Raw genomic sequence first — 15,488 nt, forward strand, 5'->3', positions numbered from 1 at the left:
GTAAAGGGGTCAATATGTGCTGCCATTCAGTAATGACCCACCTAGGACCAAATGTGCATCGTTTTTGCATATGGCACGTTGAGCATCAGTATGAGTTTGGCAGTGGGGTAAATCTTTGATGGTAATTCATTACTGACACTTTTGTTGAGTAATGATATGATTATTGCCAATTTTACTTTGCTGCCGAATTTTGACTTTGGAGGAGAAGTGGAGGATTTACCTTGAGCAAACTGCTCTTGGTTAATTCTGCTTTTTAGTAAAAAAATGTAAAGATTTTTCATGGCAAAATGACTGTTCATGGTGAATCCTCCAAAATACCCATGAAGTCCTATCAACTGAAATAAAGGAGACTAACATCGCCCCTACACCTTTCATAATCCGGTAATAGTAAACGAGTTTGGCAACAATTTCTCCAGAATTACAGCCAAACGTGTAAGGCGTTGCATTGCGTTCTTTGCCCAGCATGGGCTGCACATTGGTTTTACAAAGGAAACTACAAGGCACTTTCTGTAATACAGACTGTGTGTGTGCGGTTGGGGGCACAAATTCAATAATGTGGGCCTCATTACACGGATGGCGGTAAGGGATCCCGTCCTTAACGTGTGGTCAGACAAATAGCAAATTGCGGTACCGTTATTAGCTCTTTACCCATTCCCATTGAGCCCTTTGGGGGCTCAAATGGGAATGGGGAATGGTATTTGGCATGGGGACTTACCGGGTCCCCAAGGGTCAGAATGACCCGGTAAGTCCCCATACCGCCAACCCGGACCCAGAAGACGGTAAGGGGTAGCCATGATGCTGATAGCACCATGGCTACCGCTTACCGTGTAATGAGGCCATGGGCCTCATTACGACCCTGGCGTTAAGGGTTTAATGGCGCCGTAAAAGGTGTCGGCGCTGTTAAACCCTTAACATCTGATTACGAGGTCCCTTTGCGGGACCCGACCTTAACGGCTGTTTTTTCCAGCCATTAAAGTAGGCACCCGCAAAGGGACATTGGTGCTAATTACGGTACCGCAATTTGCGGTACCGTAATTAGCGCCTTCCCCATTCCCATTGAGCCCTATGGGGCAAAAATGGGAATGGGGAAGGGCCATGGCGGCATGGGGAAATACCACCCCACCAACCTCGGATTGGGGTGGTAATTCCCCATTCCGCCATGGCGGACTCCGGCATGGACCAAGGTGCTAATAGCACCATGGTCCTCCGCCTGGGTCGTAATGAGGCCCCATGTGTGTTGTTGCATTTCCATTGAGGTTTGTCTCGTGGAAATACACTTCTCTACAACTCATGTCAAGAGTATGCATGGAGTAACGTAATGTGGTGTGCAATTTTTCTTTGGGTCTCCTCAGAAGCTGACCTGGGTTTTATTAAAAAAAAAAATCAAAATTAAGATGTCCCAGAATTGCGCTTTTCGGCTAAATGAAGAGATTCATTCACATAGAATTTTTCAAAAAAAGGTGTTAACTTTAATGTGCAGTACAAATATTTTTGTTTTAAATACACAACAGAAGTGAACAGTTCAAGACAGTGGGCCTCATTCCGAGATTGGAGGTAGCCATGGCGCTATTTCTGCCATGGCTGCCTCCAATACGGGGCCGGCACCGATCTTGTTCAATGGGGTCTGACCCTGGCGGGACCGGTAAGACCCCATTGAACAAACCATTCCCCATTCCAGTTTGAGCCCCAATAGGGCTCAATGGGAATGGGGAGGGCGCTAATAATGGGCTCACAACTTGCAAGCCCATTATTAGCGCCCTGGTCCCTTAGCGGGACCCATAAGGGACGTGTGGTCAGACCACACGTTCCTTACGGTCCCCGCCAAGGGACCTTGGAATAGGGTGGTAAGGGATTACCGGCACTGGTCTCCTTACCGGTGCCCGGTATCCCTTACCACCCAAGTCGTAAAGACCCCCAGTGTAGTTAAGTTCACTATCTGTCAGAAGAAAGAAAAGTTGGTTTTATGTGATTTCAAATGAAACTATTGTAGCTAGTCAATTGGTTCTACATCTTCATAGTTTGATGCTTGTTTGCATACATTCCTTGAGTTGTTCAGTCTGAGTCCCCAAATGGGGTTGCTTCAAGTCCTTGTGATTCAGTTGGTTAAAGTATGTTTATGCCAAGTCTCCTTGTTTATTTGGAAAGGTGGACCCAATACTGGGTCCTCTGTGGTGAAATCTGTATTCCAAACCTCAACACGTGTTTCCCCACTCAAGGTGTTGGGTGGTTCTTCAGGAGGTAAATTGGTATCTTTTTCCTGTTTGATGCTAATGTTTTACGATTAATGTCCCACTTTAGAATTCCATGATGATGAAATTAGCTTTATCCTAACCTGAAAAGTAAAATTTCAGTCAGTGATAGGCTTTCACACTCTTGGTGACAGGTTGAATTGCTCAACAGGTGAAGTTAGATACTCACGTGGGTGTATTCCCTTACGTTCTACAATGGCGGCATGGCATGATGCTCCTGGTGTGATGTCTCTTTTTGGCCGCGATATCTCAATGGGGGAAAGTGGTGGGTCCCTACAGATAAAGGAAGTTTTGAGCACCCTGTTAGTTGTTTGGCTTATTACACAAGTGCAAGAGGTTGACTGGATAATTTTCTCTTGCTCAAGAGTGGTTCTGTTTAAGGCTTGCTATGGTCAACAGAGTACATAATGTGTGAAAGGTATCTTTAATCTAAATAATTCATGCATTTCATAGTGTGCCAAGAAATGAATTACTCCATATTGTTCAGGCTGCTGTTTACTGTTAGTGTAGCAAAGCAATAATATATTTACTTGTGATAGAAGTGACTAGCATACAGCATTGGTCTTACCTCTTTAATGTTTTGCTGCTTGTGCTCGTCCCGTGCGATGGTACGATTGCCATGGCCATATTGACAAGATGGCCGCTTTTTGTAATGCGCAATCGTGTCACCACACTAGCGTGATGACATCATGTGTTTACGTTTGGCGGCCATCTTTTTAGTGTTTTTTTCCAAGGATTATGCCATGGGTTGGTTCTCTATGTCTAGTGTTTTGGACTCACAGTTTGACATATTTGTTAGTTATTCATAAATCACATGTTCAATTACTTGCTGTTGTGTTGAGAATGGTCTTTATTTACATAGATATATATTGCTAATCAATGATATTATACAAAGCACGTGTTCTGTTAATGTTGTCCGCCATGACGACAGACGTTTCTGTCCGGCGATCATAATGTTTTTAGCTGAGGTCTTCCTTATTTCTGTTAATTATAGGTCAAATGAAAGTTGGGGTCATTGTGCTAATGTACAATTTTAGTGGAGCATTATGTATTGCAAATCACTGTCACTAGAGTGTTACAAAATGTATAGCAATATTGAAATGCGATATTTTCCGGTGCATTAGTTTTGTTTTTAGTTATTTCTCTAGTTTGAAGACTACAACGACAAACTGAATGGATTGAATTAGAGGAGAACAAGGAAGATGGGCTGGTCTTTTTACTCGAACGGTGAGAGACTGAGAGTTGAGTTTTGATTGATTGTCATGCCAATGGGATATGTATATCTATATCCCCCAACATCTCTCTGCTTGTTTTGGGAATGTTGTCAGATATGTGACTTTCTGCTTCTGGTTCTGGCTTTTTGAACTGATAAATCTGCTAATGCCCTGTAACTACCACCTGGTGTGCTGACTCACTCCACTGCCACATTGTTGTCTATGGCTAGGTCATTAGCAATGAGTTCCCTTTCTGAATAGTTTATTCTCCTGCTCTGATGTCATTGCAGAGGATTATGGAATTCAAAATCAACATGGGGAAATGGTATCTTCTCTGCCAGCCATTTTATAATGCACTTTTGGGTTGCTGTGGGCTGAGGGGAGAAGGCACCAAGTGCTTCATATGTTATATACAGTTACTGCATGCGCCCCCTCTACACCTCCTACAATGTCAGTGCATAAGGGGCAGCTTGGGGAGTGAAAAGGGATGCAGGCCGGGGCGAGGTGCAGCATAACATTTGAGATGTGAAACTTTAACTCTCACCTCCGGGATGGATTCCAAACGACGTTTGACCCAAACAGACAGCTCAAGCTTTGCTCTCGTCTATCAGGTGGCAGGTGGAACCCCCTCAGTCGAAGATATCCCTGTAGGTGGCAGCTACCCAGCTATAATTCCCTATGTTATGTGGCCTGCCAATGCAACTTGCTTAATGTGCGCAAATACTTAGGAGATATTTTGGATGAGAATTAAAATGGCCAACTATATTTAAAAAGTTACATCTAACCAATTGTTTTTGCTTTATGTACTGAGCAACTTTTAAGACATGGGTTGGCAAGAGTTTCTTTTCTTTCTTTTTGATATGTGTTAGTCTTTTGATAGAGCCATTTTAAAATATATCTGTTGATATGTTTAAAATTATCTTCGCCCTTAGTATTATTGCTAAACAATACACGAAGTGGTTGAAAAATAGGTTTCGTCATCCTCTCTCTGGTCTAAAGGATAAGTATCCACAATATAATGACTATTATTTTCTAATGATGGATGGCAAAATGTGTACAAATTATTGTTTCATGCAATTCAGCAAAACAGTTATTTGTATGTTTTAATCAAGGTTCTTTCAGCCTGCGTTAAGCACGTTGTTCGTGCAGTGGCACAGAAGAACAATATGTGCCTTTGTCTTATCAGTATTATAAATGTGCCATTGATGATCATATTGCTTCTAATAAGGCACTCCATGAATCAGTGGAGTTTTCTGCTGATCTGAGAAAAATCTACGTTATTATGGCAATCACAGTTAACACAATTGCTATTCTAAGCGGCCACCAGATTGCAGCTATTAACGTGGTTTAGCTGATAATGCTGAACGCCACGAGCCTTTGCTGGAAACAAAAAGTGGCGACTTCTGGAGTTGGTTTCAGTACTTCCTCAAGAAATAGTCTCATACGTTTCTTGAAGAGAATAGTATGCCCGCACATAATGACTTATTTAAGGAAACTTTGTTCAGTGCACAACTGAAGTGCACAGCCTGGCACCTACAGCATACTGAATGTTGTGCCCTGAAAATTGAGGCAAGTGCAACACTGTGATTCTCTGCACCCATAGACACACCAGGCTAATCACCAAAATGGGTCATCTTAAAAGTGTTTCCCAAAGCACAGTGGGAGTTGCAGGTGTACCAGTACCGCCCTTGTGCACAACACTTGCACATAGTATATATTTGTATTTTGAAAGGTGTTCCAAGGTGGCCTTGTCCTCAGATGACCACGAGTCACAGGTCGAAAAAGTAGGCTCATATATTAGTTACAGATGCAGGAAAGATAAGCCTAAGGATTACAGGACACTGGACACCAATACAATGGAAGAAAATACATCACAAAAAAAGGTGCAAAGGATAACAATGCACATGCATCTGCAGCCCTGAGTGCAGCACAAGGCTGAGCATATAGCCCTTGGTAACGTGCCTCTGTTACTGGATGGGATTACGCCAGAATACGGATTACGCCAGAATACATCGGAGCCCAAATAACCAGACACACTCAAGAAGATGGCAAATTGCTGTTTTATTAGCAATTATCTAAAACAGCTAGTTTACAATGAACATCAATGGACATACGCTCATTCTCAGCGATTTCCACATAAAATACAATAAAATACAATGATATATTTTCTTTGTGCGTCAGAATGATGACATCCTATGTGGCAATAGTGAACAACCTATCAAGGGTTGCGATTGGTTAAGGGACACATAATATAGGAGCTACATTTGTTATTGGCTGTCATGTATCGGGTGGACAAACTATGACTACCTCTTCATACGTGGCATGTAAGAAAAATGTTACAAAGTGTTTTATTGGTTTCTCAAGATATACGGTTCTTCGTTATATGGACTAATGCAATTGGTTTGGTACGCTTGGGAACATGCAGTTCAATCAGCAGCTTATAAACCAAGACCCAGGTGCAGGTAGATAGGACATGAAGCTGCCCTAGCACCCAATTAGCCCAATTAGCATCACCCATGCCTCTGCCATGAAGTTATCTTTATAGTTGGGCTTGCAGAGCATTCTTGTTTTAGGAATGCAGCAAGATTGAGGGCACTGCTATCGTGTCTGGAACTCCAAGTTCAAGCCCTATTTTCAGCATGGACTCATGTAACAAAAGATCATAATTCTGTTCATTCTGCAAGCTTTTAAATGTATTAATAAATTAAGACTTGACACCTCCTGTGTTCTTTCTTGTACCTTGACGTGAGAGAATTCATCCACCAGACACATGTTCCTCTTCAGCATAGATAGCTGACCTTGACTTCTCAGTTCTTGACTAAAGGCCAGAAAACTTCCCAACGAAGCTCCAACAACCTGCTATTCTACTGCGACACAGCCTTTCATATTCTCATTATGTTTCTTTGGCTTACTTATTTCATGATACAAATGTCCAGTTTCTATAAACTGCGGCTCCTCCTGCATTCTATTTACTACTTGTAGCCAGCCTACATGATGATTTGATCTATTTTGCGTTTCAGTGAATGTACATTCATTATACTTCTGATTTGTGCAGCACTTTTTACCATGTAATCTTCTTTTAAACTTTTAAGGTTCACTTGCTTCTTTACTTCTCCATTTCTCCTCTAGGATTCATACATTGTCTTCATTCAGTATTTCAGGACTTTATGCACACTTTCTTATGATGTCATCAGTCCATTTTCTTAGCTCTTTCTCACATTCCTTCAGGGATCTCCTCCTGCAGGCTGTCATCAACTTGAGGATACATTCAATATGGTTGTCTTAATGGATACCGTGTTCCAAATACTCGCTGCAGTATTGGTACAATGTCTGGTGTTAGACAAACCATGGTCTCATTTCTCCAATACATGGTAGGTAGGGTGGAAGGATCTTCTGTGGATGTGTACGTCTGTTCCTCTACATTCCCCCCTCTGGTTGAGTCTTTGACCACCTTCTCAGGTTTTCCTGCTTCTTTGAATCTTCTCTTGTAGAAGGGTTTCTTTGGTATCCAGATATTTGTGACCCCCCTCAGGGTGCCCACATTTGTGATGTGTTCATCCACACTCCAGGTCATGTAATTGCATTCTCCCCTTGGGGTACAGAAGACCCAACATCCCACATAATTTGTATGATCTCTTGGGTACAGGAATGTTGTTTCTTCTGGTGCCACAATACTTGCTTTCATGTCGTTTCTAATGGTACTTTAAGTCTGTAGGTTGTCTTCTGTTTCATCCTTCACATCAGTCATGATCTTCAATCAACTGCTTTCTTTGCTGTTTTCTGGCACTGTCCAATTAGTATGCTTATAACACAGAATCCAAACATTATCATCACCAATATTGCTGGAACTTGAACACATATGTCATACAGTCAGGAACTCATGCAAACAGAAATGAGAACCAATCTTCATATCCAATAGCCTCTGTCTCCCCCTCCATTTCGTGTGCAGTTCTGTCAACATAGTTATAGCATCCGTCAGAGTCCCATTCTCACCCTCATGGGATGGTATGAAAGCATAGCAAGAATACCCGACCTTGGTGTAAACACCTCCTTCCATTGCTGTATTCATGTTGAGGACATATCTGTTCTGGATTTATCGGGTGAAATCCTTTTACAGTGGCATTGATTGTCTGTAACAACTCCCATCTGATGATCTGCAACCATTTGGCATTCACTACTGCTTGGAGTCCAGGCATAAATATAGATGTCATTATCATAGCAGTCTTGCTGAACAACTTGTGCTAATCTGGAATTTCATTGCAAACTTCTATTGACTTAGCTGAGAAATACTTCTGTCTCTTTATCCGCCGGAGTGCAAGTGACCTTCTTTTTCTCAAGTGCTCATCCACTTTTGGAAATCCCTCAATATTCAGGTCGATCTGGGGAATCACCAAGGCAGGAACATGGATGAGAACAATGGAACACACTCCTCCTCAGCGCCAGGGCAACTTCTCATATGCCCTGAATTCACAGGCCCAATATCTATCCATTAGGACTGCTGTCCCTCTCCTCATTCCTGGAAAATCAATTCTGTTCTTGCATTTTGTATTGTCTCCAACTCAGATTTTACCTTTGTGTCAAAAGCACATTGTTACATCAGTCAATGGGACTCCAGCCACTGGTCCTGATTCATCATCCACCCATGTCAGCAGTTTAGAGTTATTGAGACATGAATGTAGGCACTCATTGTTCACTTTCTGCACCTCGTGCAGTGTTTCCTTCCTCAGTAGATGAGCTGCACAAGACAGCATCCCATCTCCCCATCCTTTGGTTGTAATCACTCATCCATAGATTAACAGCAGTGAGCACTCCCAGCATCCAGGCATTCCAGTCTTTTCCGTTTTGTCAGAGCAATTCATCCTCTTAATTTCTTCAATTATTACTTTGTCTTGCCCCACTGGAGGATGCACAAGCATCTTGTCTGTCCATCCAGGCTCTTTTTTAATTTGCTTTGTCTTGATATAATCATCCTGTTATGGCAATGTCTGTCTTGATCGCTATTGCGGGGTTGCCCAGATCCCTTGGAACTGTCCTCTCGTAGCTGGTAGATGGCTGAGGCACTACCCATCATGTGCTGACATCTCTTCTTCTGAAATGTATGTTCTTAATGTACTCATGGCATAGGGAATGGGAGAGCAGACATGACAGCTCTCATTATATGCTCTCTTTCCCAACCTTTTTCATATGTTGGTGCGGTGTCCAGACATTTGGTCGATCTAAAACTGGTCGAATGACATTTGGTCGACGCAATTTGGTCGAAAACCAAATGGTCAGATTTTTTTTTTTAATTATATATTTATTTTTCGGGTTTTCGTTTTTACAAAAATGGGTTTTTAGAAAAAAAGGGGGTTAGGGGGGGACCCCGCCAAAAAAAAAAAAAAGGGGTGAAAATAAAAAAATAAAAAATTCGACCATTTGGTTTTCGACCAAATTGGTTCGACCATTTGTCTGGTCGACCAATTTTTTTCGACCAAATGTCTGGTAACCTGTTGGTACCACATATCATTCCCCAAGTGAGCCGAATTATCAAGATAGGTACTTATCCCCTGGTTATCTTCTTCTGTATCCCTCCTATGTCATTTGACATGCCCAAATAGGTCAAAGAAATTATCACCATTTGTACTTGTACTGGAAAAAATCACATGCACCGTATTTTCAATTGAACCATCAGAATGATAAAGACTTCGGAATGTGAGACACAAAAAGCAGAAAAGAAAGCACATTCATATGTATATGATACATAAGAGTTTAGACAACCATGTTGTGTGCCACACCATTGCTTTTTGATTTGCAGGATTTCTTGCATCTGCATTTATTACTCCCTGAATACTTTTTAATGCATGTTCTCAAATCACATTCGCAGTTGCACAATCTGCTCGATTATTGCAATCAAAAGCCTCCTTATTACTGGGCTGTTCTTTGGATCTTGGAGAAAGGTGAGAATATTAACATCTCTCATAATGAGGGTAGGGTATGAATGAAAAATAAACACACTATCGGCTGGTGTAATATGTTGTTTTTGCAATATATTTTCTCAAAATGAATCTGGGTATTTATCTCTCCTTGAAATTTTAATAAGGAATTGGCGATTGGGCATTATGCCGATATGATTTTACTTTTTCAAATAATCTCTGAAAAGAAAAAATAAGTTTAACCTCTGGATTTCTCTGCAAGTACATGCACTTCCGGCTAGTATTTTAAGGAGTGTCCAATGAATTCCACTCCAAATGAAATGCTTTTTAATCACTCACTGCTTTATCATCCTTCTTCATGGTCATCGATTGAGTCTGCACATGCAGCAATTCTTCTTGTCTTGCCCCCCAGTCAGCGGGTACTAGAGGGAGGGCCTCGCCATTGTAGATCTTTACATCGCCCAAATGTAATCACACTCTTCTTCCAGACAACCTAACTGCAGAAGGGGAATCTTCCTCTATTTGATATGGTCCATAAAATCTTGGCTCATGCCATCTACGTGTAACATTTTTGAGAAGCACTTGAACTCCAACGTACAACTTTGGTGGTAGCAATAATTCACTAGGATCAGTTACTGGGCCATCCTGTTCCTTTTCCTCAACCCCTACCTCCGATGCCTGACTTGATGTGAAATAAAATAAACACTGGTAGTCATACATGTCAAATAATCGTGCATCTCATTACCTAGAGTCTGCGCTACACTCTGGGCATCACGTCTAACTCTAGATGGGGGTGTGAGGGGTGTCCTTATGCAGCGCTCTGTTACTAATTCATGGGGCGTAAGATGATGGTCTGAACCTGGCTGATTTTGAAGGGCATACAACGCTAGGGGTACGCAATAAAGCAATCCCTTTTTCAAAGTTAATCTAATGTTTGCTATTCTTTCCTTGAGGAGCCTGTTGAGCCTCTCATATATCCTGTTTCATGTGGTGATAAGCAGAACAAAACATATCCTTTATGGTGAATAAAAGCCCTATTTGTTCAAATAGTTCATTGTCAAAGTGTGGCCCATTATCGGACCTCAATACTTCGCACACACACTATCTGGGAAATACCTTGCGCAGTAAGAACTTCGCTGTGCAGGTGGCATCAGGATGTGTACAAGGACCAGCTTCGATCCATTGAGAAAAGGGACATGTCTGCAGCAGATTGACGTAGGCTATTTGGATGGGGTATTACTCTTCTGATTGTTCTTAGTGTATGCCCAGCTGCAAACTTATGACACTCAATGCAATTCACAATGAACTGTGCAACATGTTCCAATAGATTAGGAACAAACCAGTCCTCTGCAATAGTGACAGCAAGACTTTCTCAGGTTATATGCATGGGGTAATGCAGTTGCTCAAGTGCACATTTTAGTAATGCTGTTGGCATCACTGGCTTTCCTGTCTCCATTGTGCTTCCTGTGTGCTGTATGGCGGTGGATGACCGGTCCCCCCTCTTGAGTTTTGTCAATTTTGGTGCATGCTTCCTCGGCTTCTACATACGCACGCAATATGCCCTACCATCCCACAAATCCAACACAATGAGGGTGGCCCTCTGGTGAAACCACCACTATATCCTCCCTGTATGTTCTGACTTCCACCCTGGGCATTTTGAAATCCAGTTGGGTGTTCTGAAATCCACCCCCCAACCTGACCATCTGCCAGTATGGGCTCCACTCAAGGGGGTCTGGTCGTTCCACACTACGCTGCAGAGCCGCATTGGGCCCCCAGCCCACCAGCCACATCCCGCTCCGCGCCGCGGGTGCTGCCCCACCCAACTGCCACGCAGAAGCTACCCCAGGTGAGAAACAGCACCACCCCCCCACCCCGGGGGCCCCCTTAGAGCCCGCAGCTCCACCAGCACCCCCCTGCAATCAATACACCGGCGCAGGGGGCCCACCACATCGAAGGGATACAGGCCAGCAAATCAGGCCAGACCCGCCCCTGGGTAGTGGAACTTCCAGTGTCGAACCTCCAGCTGCCTGCCATGGCCTGCCCGGGCCCTCCGGGAGGAGCACCACAGTGGGCTAGGGAACCCCGGCGGCCTAGGGCTGCGCTCCTGGTGAAATTAAAGTGGTGCACCACAGACCAGAGCTCAGATGCTGGCATATAGCTACACTATCTGCAGATAACCACAAGGACTTGAGCTAATACGGTGGGGATGGCGATTTAAGGCCCAAAGACCCTCCCTGAAGATACCCCGAGAGGTCCCGGCACCCCAAGGCGATCGACACCCCATGAGCTGGAGAGAAACTCTTGCGAAGTATCAGTTCACCCCAGTACACCATACAATGGAAACTGGCCCCACCGCCGTACAGCCCCCAGACATGAATGCCATGCAGTGTAACATTCAAACAATCCTTGAGGAGATCCGGGGCATGAGGATAGACATGGGGGCCAAACTGGCTGACCTCACCGCTAAGGTTTCTACACTAGAGAACCGAATGGAGGGGGTCGAGAATAATCAGGCATCAACGGACCTCCTTGAAACTCAAATGGACATCAGACTCAAGGAACTCCAGCGCCGCGAGGAAGATCTCCGGCTCAAGGTCGATGATATGGAAAACCGGGAAAGGAAGAACAATTTGAGAATTTTCGGCCTTGAGGAGACAGAAGGAGAGACCCGGTGGGACTGGAAAGCAAAATCCAAGACATCATCAGAATTGTCCAGGGGTCAGACTCAGGCGAAACTCTCCTGCTCGACAGGGTCCACCGGGCCAGCCGCGGAGGCAGGGGCCCACGCTCGGTGAAAGCAAGATTTCTTTATTATAGAGACAAAGCTAGGGTGCTGGAGAGGGCGAGAACCTTGTGTGACATTCAGCACGGGAATTCCAGGGTGACAATATATCAAGAACTCTCTGCCCTCACACTCCAGATGAGAAAGAAATGCGGCACTATCACAAGATGGCTACAAGAGAAGGGGTACGATATCGCTGTGGTCATCTATTCTACCTGGCGTTTCGAATGGCAGGGCCAGAGATAACAGCTAGTCACAGAAATAGACATTCAAAGGGCCACAGATGACCTTACGGGTGACCTTGCGGGATCATCTGGAGATCAAAATGGAACTGACAGGGACCACGGTCGTGTCCCTCGGGGCCCAGACCCCTCTCAGGGGAAGCTAAAAGTCAAGGGCTCATGCAAATTTTGGAAAACCAGACACCCCTCAACGGATCGGGGGGACCCTACATGATCACACACGCAGCAATCAAGGCTTAATCACCATGCCAAGGCTCGATTTATGTCCTTTTGCAGTCCTCATAGACCTGAGGCCCTCGCTGGGCACACCATGTTTCTCCTACGGTGTGCGGAAAGTTATTTGTTCTAATGACCTAGGTCAGAGTTAAAATGTTGCCCACTTTGAGGCTGTTTTATGGTACCATAGAGTGACACTTGGTGTTTCTCCTTAGAGAGGTGTTGGCAGCCTGTGACCCCGTGTTGTGACATGGGAGGTCGGCCCTACGCCAAGGTTGGAGGGTAAAAGGGAGAAGGGGCACCACGACAGGATCCCCACCACCAGCGCTGGAGGGCTGATACTTAGTGGAGAAAGGCATGTTGTAAGGTGTCACTCTAAAAATTCTGTTTCCCTGGGCCGGGGTAGTGACCCTGGCGGTTCGTTGCTCTCTTCAACCCCCTCGGGGGAGCAGGCGGCGAACGCCCTACAAAACAGGTAAGAGAGAGGGAGGGGGCAGAGGGGTAGGGGGGACAGAGTTTTTGAAGGGGTCAAGGGGAAAGGGGGAATCCAGCTCAAGTCATGGATACTGGTTTTGCAACGGGTTCTAAATAGCGGACATTCAAAGGAGTTTAGAGAGCACAATATGAAAGATTACAATGATTGAGGGGAAGATAGGCACGCTGAACATCAAGGGCCTCAACTCCAAGAACAAAAGGTCCCTTACGAGTAATATGTTCCGCAAACAACGCTTAACAATCCTTTTCCTACAGGAAACACACTACAGGCAAGGAAAGGAGTCGAAAATAAAGGGGAAAGAAATCGGTAGTAACTACTGGGCCTCACACAGGAGCTCTAAAAAGGAATGGTGGGCATTTTCCTGGGCAGAACGTTTAATCTCGCGGGAGTAGAAACCAAAAGAGGCTTCGGGGGTCGATTCCTAGGTATTAAGGGAACCTACGAGGGGGAACACATCACCCTAGACATTTTATACACACCCAATTCGGTACAAATACGTTTCCTTACCCAGATTTTCAATCTCATGGACAAATGGGCAGAAGGGGCCATGATACTGGGCGGGGACTTCAACCTGATATTGGATCCCCGTCTAGACCGGTGGTCCGCGAAAGGGGGGGGCAGCCAAGGGGACTACCAATGATAACCTGGCCATGCAAACCCTTCTGAGGGAACACTATTGGGTTGACTTCTGGCGCAAAACACATCCAGGCCAGGGCGGGTACACCTTTTTCTCACCTCCACACTGCACCTACACCAGAATTGACCTCTTATTGATTTCCGAAGAGGGGAATGGGGTGGTGGAACAACCGAAGGTAGAAGCAATAACCCATGAACTACTCATAGCGAACTGGTCTCTGCCCGTCTCTCCAAGATCTTCCCGATGGCGATGCAACGACACACTCCTCAGGGCGCCCGTATTTCGGGATTTCATGAGGAAAGAAATGTTAGCCTACTTCGAGGTAAACGACAACGGCGAGACTGATATGTCCATTGTGTGGGAGGCTGCAAAAGCCACCTTCAGGGGCCTCCTTCTCGCAGAGGGTTCAAGGCGCAAACGGGAAAGGGGCCTAATTGAAAATAAGATCCGCAGGGTATTGGGCAGGCTGCGCGCCAGGCTGGGCCTCCCAGGGGTAGACCGTGAGGCTCTCCTGGAGGAATGCAGGGCAAAAGACAAGAACTTCACACAGTACTCATAGGGGAAGTTATTAAGAAAATGTGATACACCAAGCAAAGGTACTACGAATGAGGAGACAGGGTTGGGACCGTCCTGGCACAAAGAGCCTGAGGTTGTAGAGTTGAGAGAGGAGTTGCTCGTCTCAAGGACGGGGAGGGAGGGACCTATGGAGGCAGGGAGGAAATAGCGGAATGTTTTGCCGACTACTATAGCAAACTCTATTCCAGACAGGCAGGTGAATCACTAGATCCGTACCTACCTGGCAGAACACCCTCTGCATAGGCTGTCTGAAGCGGAGCTAGAGGCCCTGGAGGTGGAGATATCGGAGGAGGAGGTGGAGGGCGCCATTAAGAGATTGAAAGCGGGAAAGGCCCCAGGGGGAGACGGCTATACAGCCAACTTCTATAAGCAGACCCAATCTGGCCTGAAAAAGCCACTGGCCAAATTATTTAACCAAATCAGAAACCAAGACTCAATCCCACTGACGTACTTACAGGCCCTCATCACTGTGATACCCAAACCCGGTAAAGATCAGATGGAATGTGGATCCTATAGACCTATCTCGCTCCTAAACCTAGACGCCAAGATCTTTGCGAGAATCCTGGCCTCCAGATTGGAACACTGCCTCCCTCGCCTGATAAACCCTGATCAAACGGGATTCGTCCTAAATAGACAGGGCTCTGATAACATGTGGAAGACTCTCCACGTGCTCACCTCTAGGGTGGTTCGCGATGAGGGCGCTCTCCTACTGGCCCTTGATGCGGAGAAAGCCTTCGACAGGGTCAGCTGGGCTTTCATGGGGGAGGTCTTCGTGACTCTCGGAATGGGCCCGAGGTGGCTTGGCTGGATGTCCGCGCTCTATTGCTCTCCCTCCGCCAGAGTGGTAGCGAATGGGACAGTGTCGAGAGTATTTCCTTTCGAGTGCGGCACACGACAAGGATGCCCACTGTCCCCGTTAATCTACGCTCTTGTGATGGAACCATGGGCGATCTCGGTCCGCGATGATGAAGCCATCAGGGGGGTACAGATAGGAGATACACATTGTAAAATCTGCCTCTTCGGAGATGACGCACTGCTCTACATTACAAAACCGTCCCAGACAGTCCCCAGGATGCTACAGGGTTTCTCACGCTACGGGGAACTGTCGGGGTACAAGCTCAACCTCGAGAAATTGGTGGCATTCGTAGGGGGAGACTTACCGGA

Source organism: Ambystoma mexicanum, chromosome 4p (genome assembly GCF_040938575.1).
Source record: "Ambystoma mexicanum isolate Mex_15411 chromosome 4p, UKY_AmexF1_1, whole genome shotgun sequence".
NCBI classification, from domain to species: domain Eukaryota; kingdom Metazoa; phylum Chordata; class Amphibia; order Caudata; family Ambystomatidae; genus Ambystoma; species Ambystoma mexicanum.